Source organism: Euprymna scolopes, chromosome 8 (assembly GCF_053919585.1).
Source record: "Euprymna scolopes isolate OS-2025 chromosome 8, ASM5391958v1, whole genome shotgun sequence".
In the NCBI taxonomy this organism is placed as follows: domain Eukaryota; kingdom Metazoa; phylum Mollusca; class Cephalopoda; order Sepiida; family Sepiolidae; genus Euprymna; species Euprymna scolopes.
In genome coordinates this window covers 165,156,212-165,168,245 of record NC_136489.1, presented here as the reverse complement: position 1 = coordinate 165,168,245, position 12,034 = coordinate 165,156,212, and positions in this window count along the sequence as shown.

Genomic DNA, 12,034 nt, shown 5'->3' with positions numbered 1-12,034 from the left:
TTTTTCCGTCATCCGCCGAGCACACCCGAACAATTTCTTGGAAATTGCGGATTCATAACGTGGCTACCGTAATATGATGGCCTAGCGACGACTATAATTTAGTCTGGTGATGTCATGAACATAGGTCAGTTGAAATTTGGTCATGTGTCTCATGACTAAGCCGGAAGTTGGTTTAAAGTTTTGGAGGGTTAAATAAATTTAAACATGCCGTCGAGATGTATAGTTCCAAAACGCCGAGGTAACTACGAAAATGAACCAAAAGTTTCCGTGTTTTCATCCCCCCCCCAAAAAGGAAATAATTTACAAGTGGATTAATGCAATAAAAAGAAAGGACTTTACTCCATCTAAATATAGCAGAGTAAGTGTTAAAATGTTTGAGATATTTAAAAAAAAAAAAAACGTCTTTTTTAATTTTATTTATTTATTTTTTTAGAACCTATTTTAAAATAAAAATGAAAGTATGTATATAAAAATGAATTTTATATGTAATGTAAGTTATGTGCTGAAATAATAAATTATTATTTAGAAATATTATGTACTTTCACCTAACAATTTAATAAAAGCCATATCGTAAAAACGGAATTCCTTGTTTAAATAATTATAAATAAGAAAAATCATTTATCTTTTTAGTTCAACTATTTTACTGTGCAATATTTATAGGATTCTTCAGAGTTGAAGTAGTTATATATATATATATATATATATATATATATATATATATATATGGGGGGTTCTAATGCAGAGTGATCCGGGTTATTTTTTAAATCGTAAATGTTTACGACGTGCCCCAGCGTATTATAAACACCCCAACCTCCCCATATTAAGAACGGCTTTCGGAATAAACACCCACAACCTCGAAAGCCGTTCTTAACATAGGGAGGTTCAGGGGGTGTTTATTCTGAAAGCCGTTCTTAATATGGGGAGGTTGGGGGTGTTTATACTACGCTGGGCCAGGTCGTAAAAAAATATCTTTTTGTTTCTCCTTTTTTTTTACTTTTGTTAATTTACAGAAATTTCCCAATTTTTTATGTTATTTTTTTTTTTTGCTTATTAACTTGTTAGATGAAAATAAAGTAAGCTACACTTCTCCTTAAATTAACTTTATTAGGCACTTCTGCAGTTTAACATTCGCAAGCAAATTTAAAAAGCCACTTTCGGCACATGGAGGAGGTAAGGCTTTGTTAACTTTTACGTTGTGCGGACGGAACTATCCTCAAATGAAAACAATTTTTTATAGATGTTAAACTGCACTAATACCTGTTATTAGTTACGTAAACTGCATAAATACCGATTTATTTATTTACCAAATTATATTGTTGTATTGAAGTTAAATGGAATACGTACATCAAATCTGTTGCCAAGGCCGCTGGAAAAATGGTCGGATCCTTCTATAGATCCAGTAGATATCTCACTGCTGATGCAATTCTCTATTTATATAAGAGCCAGATACGTCCAAGGATTGAATACTGTTGCCACATATGGGCAGGAGCTGCTAGAAAAGACTTGTCCTGCCTTGATAGTGTTCAAAATAGACTTCGTGGCCTGGTGGGAGATGTCCTTTTCTCTTCGCTGCAACCTCTATCTCACAGAAGAGATGTTGCGAGTTTGTCTCTGCTTTATCGTTATTTTCATGGAAAGTGTTCGACTGAGCTTCAATCTATGCCCCCCCTCGCCAAACTTTCACAAGAAACACTAGACTAGCTGAAAACATTATCAATAATTTTCCGCACTCTTTATCTGTGCCTAAACCTAAACATAGATTCCATGATCAAAGCTTCTTTCTTAGAACTGCACGCCTGTGGAATTGTCTTCCGTTTTCCTGCTTTCCAGCTGTCTATAATATGGTTGTCTTCAAGTCCAACGTGAACAAGTTTCTGATGAGCCGTTCCACTTAAGTTAACAAATTTACCGAACTTCCATTACTATCGATTACTATATTGTCCTTTTGACTACTCTACACTCTTTAACCCTTATCCTTGAGTGCCCGATCGGCCTTGATATGTGGTGACGCCTATTAAAAAAAACTGTAAGATGGTTACCATTAAATTAAAGCTTTATAACAATTTTGATTAATTCATAATTTAATGACTAAACAAGTGCGTAAACTATTAATAGTTAATGAAAGAAAAATAGGTAAACTTTTAGATTAGATCCACCTCCACAATTTTTTTTTAAATGACTACTATTATTAATTTTCTTTTAAATGACTACTATTATTATAGGTTTTCGACTATCCGGAATACGGAAATCGCATTGAAATTTTGCAGAAATAAATAGTTATCTAGATATAAAAAGTTATTTTATGCGTTGTATTCTTTGGCGGACATCTTTTTACGCGCGCGCCATAAAGATGGCCGCCAAAGAATACAATGCATAAAACAACTTTTTCTATCTCGAAAACTACTTATTTCTGCAAAATTTCAATGCGATTTACATAAACTTTATGCCCTAGAATCTCAATCACTTGTGAAATATTGCTATAAGTTGACTTCAAAAGCTCTTTCTCCGACTACTTTTGAAAGGCAAAATGTTAATTTGGTTTTGCAAATTTTCAACGAATATACTATTCAAGGTTTGCTAACCTTAGGAAAACAGGAATGCTTGCCAAATTATGCAGAAATCGCAGAATACATTCAAGTATTTTATATTTGGTGGACAATACTGAATGTGAAAACGCCATATAAAGGTTGTCGACTTCGTAATAAATATGCTAATCCACTTACATTAAATAGTGATAATTATAGTTTCCTAAATGTGTTCTGTGACTGGTTAGAAACTTGGAATAGCATTCCTGGAAGAACTGGTTAGTTAACAAAGGAAGCATATACTGCTTTGCACCATACTACTTACGCAATTTTAGAATTGACTAAATTTTGTATAAATGTACTGAAAAAGATGTATATATTACCAGGAAAATCTCAGACAGATGACCTTGAGGCAAGGTTTGGCCAGTATCGACAACTTAGTGGAGATCAGTATAATATATCGATACGTCAGGTGTATGAATGTTAAAAAAACTCAGAATGTTGTCAGTTTTAAAATTGAGCTTGCCCATTAATAATCGAACTATTGAATTGAAAAATTAAAAAGAAACTAACTGGGATGAAATGACAAGGGAGCAAGAGTTACATGTTTATAAATTTTACATAGATGTAACAGAAGATGATGTTAATCGATGCAAGGAAGTACTTCCTGTTATATTATACTTAGCAGGTTTTTGCTGTCATGTAGTTTTCAAACAACTGAAATGCAATAGCTTCAAAAATTTAATATTCTGTTGTATGAGAGGCTGTTGAAGAAATAACTGAATCAAGCAGTTACTTTCAGGGTATTTACAGGGGTTCTCTGCTATACACAAATGATATAACTAATAATTTTGTCTTATATAATTATATAGTTATAAACAAACTTACAAAATGCGATTCTTTTTTACATTCGATCCCATGAGAGAAAATTAGCCATGTACATAACTTTAAATATTTTGGCTGATCAAAATCGATTATTTCATGTTGACGCTTGTGATGAGGGTTACACTTTTCAGCAAATTGAAAAAATGCTGATATGGTGTTCATCGAATTCCCTTATAAACAATTTTTGTCGCAAAGCGAATGACAATATTAGTAAAAAAAAATATCAGAAAAAGAAAAATTCAAACTTTTAATCAAATTCTACAACAGATTTTTGAAAAGTTTTAATATTCAGTGTTTGAAATATTTCTGCCTTAGTAACTTTGTGTATATTAACATTTGTTTGAATTTAATTTTTAACTTATTGTTTGTTATTAAGTTGAACTAATTGTTCGATATTCAGTTAAACTAATTTATTGTCTGTTATTCAGTTAAACTAATTTATTGTTCGTATTTCAGTTAAACTAATGTATTGTTCGTTAATCAGTTAAACTAATCTATAGTTTGTATTTCAGTTAAACTAATTTATCGTTTGTTTTTCAGTTTGGATTTTTAAAATATTGTTTGTTTTTATTTAAAAATATTTATTGTTCATCTTTATTTATTTCTATTGAATAAACTTCAGTTTCATACAAATCGTATTTCTTTTTCTTTTTAAACTTTTTAAGAACTTTTCTTTCAATTCGTTTTTTATTAATAATATTTTTATTATTAATATTGGATGAGTTTCAGTACAAAGTATCATTTTATCTTTTTTAATCCAATTTTGAAGTTTTCTAACGCTTTCTGTAAAAAAATGTCTGCTCGTTATCGACAGTCTGTGTTCCACTTATCTTGCTTGCTAGGACCTATGGCGATGACGTCATTGTCCAGATGAAAGGCTATCTGTGACGATGGTCACGGTTCATAAGTGAAGAAATGACGATTATTCTTTCATTTCTCTTTACATCATAACCCCTTTTTTATTTTTTTTTCGTCTGTAAGTATCATATTGTTTTAGCGTTTGTAACGTATTAAAGTTTTTTTTTTCTTTTAATATATTTATTTAGACGACATAATCACGCTTACACCCCGGTTCTTGCTGGATCACCGAAAGTTTAGCAACCTTAAACCTGGTCACTACTAAATGGGTGATCATTTCAGAATTCCAGGTGTTGTATGTGTTCTCCGCTTATCACAGCCTTTTCCAAGTCGTCAAGCACTTCTTCTTGCCATTGGACTCAAGCAGTGTCGATTCAGGAAGGATGTGGCGGGAATGCGCAGCCCTTGCCCTACAATTACACGCCCAGGGGTATCCCTTGTCTTTCGAGACTGAACGGGGGCATCAGAATATATTTATTTCATATTTTTCCTAAGGATTCATTCAAAAACTTATGACTGTGTTTTTAGGACATTTTCTGGAACCAGAAATTATTATAATTAAATAAATATATAAGAATGATAAATGCGGGAGTACCTCAAGGTCTATCCTTGAACTTCTATTAGTCTTAATATTCATAAATGAGCTCCCTGACAAAATTGTCTGTTAGATAGGTATATATGCTGATGCCACCACGCTCTATAACAGACACGACAGGAAAACAAATGAACACATATCTAAAGAAATGACAGAAACACTAGAGGATGACCTCCAATCTGTAGTGGAATGGGGACAAAAATGGATGGTTACATTCAATGCTGCCAAGACTAAACTTGTTTCCTTCAATAATTACAAGAAATCTTCTCTACCATCAATAGCAATGGCCAAAGACTCTTTATCTGCAAGTACGTCTTTTAAACTCCTCGGCCTAATGTTCACAGGAAACATGAGTTGGAACAATTATATTGAGAGCATTGCCAGGACCACTGCGAAGAAGGTAGGTTCTCTCTACCATGCTAGAAAGTTACTGACTCCCGAAAGTATCCTGTGCCAATATAAGGCCACCATTCGCCCATGTATGGAGTATTGTCATCATATTTGGACTGGTGCGTCCGCTACTAGTCTCTCGCTCATAGACAAAGTTCAAACGAGAGTCGCCAACCTGATAGGTTCTGAACTATCATCTAAGCTTCAGCCGCTGTCCCATCGAAGAAATGTACCATCCCTCTGACTGTTCTACAAGTACTTTAACGGTGAATGCTATGAGAGACTGCAACCATATGTACCGCCTCGACGTAACCCCCACCCCGGCAAACCCGACAAGCAGCTAAATCCCACCCCTTCACAGTTGAGACCATTTGATGTAAGAGAGCCTTCTACTTCAGTAATTTCTCCTTAAGAACCGCTAGATTTTGGAATTCCTACCGGGTTCCTGCTTCCCCAACTGTACTGACATGCAGAAGTTCAAGTCTAACTTTAACCGACATCTTGCTGCCCAACTCCCTACATAGTACCCCTGTAGCTTATGTCCCTGATAGTAGCCCCCTACGTCAAAATGGCAATTTTCCTTGTTTGGGGTGAAAATGTAATAAAAAAAAAGAAAATATAAAAGATAAATAAACAAATAAACAAATAATTTGGAAGCTAAAAATATATAACAAAGTGCGGTACCTATCCCTACAAAGTAGAGGTGGACGATAGTCCAATATTTCTCGACTATAAACCCGTTGCCCGTTATTATTATTATTATTATTATTATTATTATTATTATTATTATTGTTATCAATATAATAATAATAATAATAATAATAATAATAATAATAATAATAATAATAATAATACCTTGCAGTTATGTTTTTTTCTTTATAATCGAGCCCTTACTGGGGTTCTTTCCCACATAGAATACATAGTATATATATATATATATATATATATATATATATATATATATATATAACCATAAAGCGGGAGACGAGTACCCGCATTAAGCTGGTCTGCAGTTTAATTTGTTGCTGGCTATCTTGCTCTTGCTTGTTGCTGGATCTCAACATTTTGAACCGATAGAGATATTTAGCTGTCGTACAAAGCTAAGACTCTGTAACATCATCTGTGTATAGATACTCCCTCAGGCATTTGTTGATAAAAATAGTCATGTGGCGATGAAAAAGTTGTGACGCGTGGAGGCTTGAAATGCTGGAAGAATGTAATAATTAATCTCAATGACCGTCTTAAGCGTGTGAATTCACCGGTAGGACTAAAAAAAAAAAGTCATTTTTTGGCTCACGGACTTTAAGTGTCTGAAGGAGTGGCACTCGTCTGACAAGACGTTGCAATCATCATATATATAGATCAGACAATAGGAGTGGAAAATTAATTCAAAATACTATTTATTGGAAAATATAGAATGAGTCACTTATTTAATAAGGATATACATAGACTTAGTTGAGGGATAACCAAAATACCAAAATGGAGTCACATTTATCCCTCAACTAAATGTATGTATATCCTTATTAAATAAATGACTCATTCTATATTTTCAAATATATAATATTTGTGAAGTGATTTTCCACTCCTATTGTCTCCTATATCAGCTCCATTGAAAATAGTTGATCTTTATATTATTCAGATAAGTCTCCTCATATTAAATTTACCCTCTTCTTCTATCTACTTTGGTTATATATATATATATATATATATATATATATATATATATATATATATATATATATATATATATATATATAGCCAGTAGAGTTTAGTTTCCTAGAAGTACATCCAATGAAACAACATGTGTCTACCAAAGAGTGCTCAATGAGTGAACAGAGCAGGTATATTAAATTTATTTATACAAAAATGGAAAGGGAAATAAAAAAGATGTTTATTATCTTCAAAGACCTCACTTGTCCTCTCACCGCTTTATGACCCCCACCCAGGTTACATTCCAACTTTACAAACGAAATAGGAAAATGTTTTTATTAAAAAATCAGTTTTCGACGGTAATTCTCGGCCTGAAAACGTAGTCCCCCAACGCGGGTGATTACAGAAACATGTATGCACATATGTAGCCATTAATGTTTGTATAAATGAATTTAATGTATATATATATATATATTCTCTAGTTAGAAAGATATACAAAAATTAAGATTACTTGAATTTCAATGAAAATCCTTGATAGTGCTCTATCAAAAAGAGTGAATTATAATTTTTATATTATTCTTTATGTAAAAAACAGTCATGAATGGCTACGATGTTCAAATTGTTTCAATCATAATTGATTTCATCAGGCAAGAAGATTTAAAAAGTCCAAAAATTGAAAAGGCGTTTCACACCATTTTCAATTTAAGAGAAAGGAAATGTATTTCGCCATGACTGGTTCATGCAAGGTTCTTCCAAGGTTCTTGCAAGGTTTTTGGAATGACTGTATTTACATAAGAATAATATATATATATATATATATATATATATATATATATATATATATATATATAAATAAAATGAACTCATTTTTCCCGTCTGATATTAACATTAATAGGATTAAAAATCAAGATATTTCATGCAAATATAATATGCACAAACGGCAGAACAATATCTGAGGTGTGTTATAGGCTTATTATTTCTCAAATTCCTCGATAACCTTATATTTCTATACTTTTTCTGCTGAGAAGTCACGGCCAAAATCGGTTAAGATCAATAGAAGTGGTAAAATATTTTCTCTCTAATAAATTCCTCCTCCCCTTGCCACCACTTAACACCGTTTGGGGATCGTTCACAAGGAACAGTTGAGAAGAGAACACCGGTTTGGCTTCGTAGTACTTTCATGTGAAGTTATTTAAAATCACTAAACTAAGCTGCAGTGCTCTGTGGCGTAGTGGTTAGCGTGCTGGACAATTCACATTATATTTTCACGTTCGCGCCGACCTACCGTAGTCGTTTTTTTTTTCCGAAACAACTGGAATAGACTTTTCTTGGTGGCCGAACTGTTAACGTTGCAGATGTTTTTTTTGTTTGTTTTCACACTTTATTTTCCTACTTTTACTCATGACTCCGGGTTTGATCCTTCCTACTTACCTACCATAACATTTTTTAAAACTCCCCCCCGTCCTGGAAACAAACACTCGAGCAACGCTGGGTACCCCGCTAGTATATATATATATATATATATATATATATATATATATATATATATATATATATATATATATATATATAGCCAGTAGAGTTTAGTTTCCTAGAAGTACATCCAATGAAACAGTATGTGTCTACGAAAGAGTGCTCAATGAGTGAACAGGGCAGGTATATTAAATTTATTTATACAAAAATGGAAAGGGAAATGAAAAAGAAGATGTTTATTATCTTCAAAGACCTCACTTGTCCTCCCACCGCTTTATGACTCCCACCCAGGTTACATTCTAACTTTACAAACGGAATAGGAAAATGTTTTTGGTTGAAATATCAGTTTTCGACGGTAATTCTTGGCCTGAAGACGTAGTCCCCCAACGCGGGTGATTACAGAAACATGTATGCACATATGTAGCCATTAATGTTTGTATAAATGAATTTAATTTATATATATATATACAGTGATGATCATATTTATTGGCACGGTAAAATAAAAGTTAAATTTTGTCTAATAAATTCTAAAAAAGGGATTAAATTAAAGAAAATAACAAAGTATATTATGTATTTTTAACTGGCCTTTCCGATGCAGCAATCGGATTTTAGAAAAAATAAATAACAAAGGAACAACAAACATAATTGCAAAAAACCCTTGTTCAAAATTATTGGCACGATTTATTTAATAATCAATTGTATAGCCTTTGGCCTTGATTACCTTCCTCAGTCGCTTTTCATAGTTTACAACCAAGTTGTTGCACTCTTCAGTAGTAATTTTAGCCCACTCTTCCTGACAATAATCCTCCAATTGAATAAGATTCTTAGGCTTCCTTTGCATTACCCTCAATTTTAATGTTCTCCATAAATTTTCAATTGGATTAAGGTCTGGGCTTTGTGATGGCCACTCCAAAACATTAATATGATTGTCCTCGAGCCATTTCTTAGTCAGTTTAGCCGAATGCTTTGGGTCATTATCTTGCATGAACCACCAACGACGACCAAGTGAGAGCTCTTTAGCAGAGTCTTTCAGGTTTTCATCCAATATTTTAACATAATCTTCCTTTTTTATGCTACCTGTGACCTTAACAAGTCGCCCTGGTCCAGAGACAGCAAAGGATCCCCAAAACATCAAACTGCCTCCACCGTGCTTCACTGTGGGTATGGTGTTCTTAGGCAGGAAAGCTTCGCCAGATTTTCTGTAAATATAAGACACTTTATTATGGCCAAATAACTCTATTTTCGTTTCGTCAGTCCATAGAACACGTTTCCAGAATGCAACATCTTTATCAATATGACGTTTTGCAAAGGCTAGCCTTGCTTTCAGGTGCATAGGCTTCAATAAGGGAGTCTTTCTCGGACGACATGCTTTTAAACCAGCTCTCTTCAAAACTCTACCAACTGTATGTCGAGATACATTCACTCCAGAGGTGCTCTGTTCATCAACAATCTCCCCAACAGAGATCCTTGGGTTTTGTTTTACTTGTCGAACAATTTTCCGTTCATCTCTTGGGGAAAGAATCCTTTTTCTCCCTCTACCCTCTAAACTCATAACGTGGCCTTGCGATTTGAACTTGTTTATTATGGCTCTAACAGTGGATTTGGGAAGGTTTAGCTTCTTTGAAATCTTATCATAGCCCTCCCCATTGGTATAGCATGCTACAACAAGCTTCCTGACGTCTTCGCTGTGTTCCTTAGTTTTAACCATGGCGATTGAAAATTATAATTTAGTCACTTATAATAGTTTAAATAAATCGCTATCTAAAAATTTTCTGAAAAAAAATAAACAAGCATAATATGGCTATAAAAAAGTTCAGAAAGCACGTAAACCGGAAATTGATTGATATTATACTGATACTAAAAGAAAAACAAAGCCGTGCCAATAATTTTGAACAAGGGTTTTTTTGCAATTATGTTTGTTGTTCCTTTGTTATTTATTTTTTCTAAAATCTGATTGCTGCATTGGAAAGGCCAGTTAAAAATACATAATATACTTTGTTATTTTCTTTAATTTAATCCCTTTTTTAGAATTTATTAGACAAAATTTAACTTGTATTTTACCGTGCCAATAAATATGATCATCACTGTATATATATATATATATATATATATATATATATATATATATATATATATATATATATATATATATATTCTCTAGTTAGAAAGATATACAAAAATTAAGATTACTTGAATTTCAATGAAAATCCTTGATAGTGCTCTATCAAAAAGAGTGAATTATAATTTTTATATTATTCTTTATGTAAATACAGTCATAAATCGCTACGATGTTCAAATTGTTTCAATCATAATTGATTTCATCAGGCAAGAAGATTTAAAAAGTCCAAAAATTGAAAAGGCGTTTCACACCATTTTCAATTTAAGAGGAAGGAAATGTATTTCGCCATGACTGGTTCATGCAAGGTTCTTCCAAGGTTCTTGCAAGGTTTTTGGAATGACTGTATTTACATAAGAATAATATATATATATATATATATATGTATATATATTATATATAAATAAAATAAACTCATTTTTCGCGTCTGATTTTGACATTAATAGGATTAAAAATCAAGATATTTCATGCAAATATAATATGCACAAACGGCAGAACAATATCTGAGGTGTGTTATAGGCTTATTATTTCTCAAATTCCTCGATAATCTTAGATTTCTATACTTTTTCTGCTGAGAAGTCACGGCCAAAATCATATATATTTATATATATACATATGTGTCTATATATATATATATATACATATATATGTGTGTGGGGGGGGTGAGGAGAAGAAATAACATTATCTAAGGAGGCATAATATTGACAAATCCATTAATTTGAAAATGCTAATCAGCTGTGATTTTAGAAAATGGGTAAAATATAAAGCTTAAGCTTACGTGATGTTAAGAAGAAATTGAGATAAAAGGAATCGTACTTAATTAGTACTTGATCATTTACACATCTTCTAAAATCACATAATTCAATATATATTGCTATAGACTAAAATTAAGATTTTTAAGAAAATCTTTAGGATTCTTATATCTTGATTTTAATTTTCGAAAGACGACACAAAGTCATGCAAAACTTTAATGTACATAGAGTTACTTATTTAATTATCAGTTATTCTTCTTGTTTGATTAATATCTATAATATAAAGCTGAATATGTGCGTGTGCGTGTGTGTGTGTGTGTGTGTGTGGTCACGAATATCCTCCTATATGGTTGACTATTTAAAAAAAAAACTGATTACATATAATGATAGAAGATGTATCGAGACACAGGAATGGATATGTTTGATCTGGCAGAACGGTGGTTCATTAAAATTGTGGGGTCTGCGTTCGCGCCTGGTCCACAAAGTATAGAAATAAGACATGTAAGAATTAAAAAAAAGTTTACAAGTGTTTTTGATATAGATGTACATAATAATACTTTGATAAGTATGTTTTAACTTAAATAGGTATGGTGTAATTATAATTGTGGGGTCTGCGTTCGCGCCTGGCCTCCATAGAATGAAAATAGGCACAAACTTTAATAAAGACTTTTCATATCTATCTGCGTAAGTATACTTTGATAATTATGTTTCAGTTTGAAGAAATATAGTATAACAAAATTATGCGGTGTTCGTTCGCACCTGACCTCCATAGAATGGAAATATGTCACAA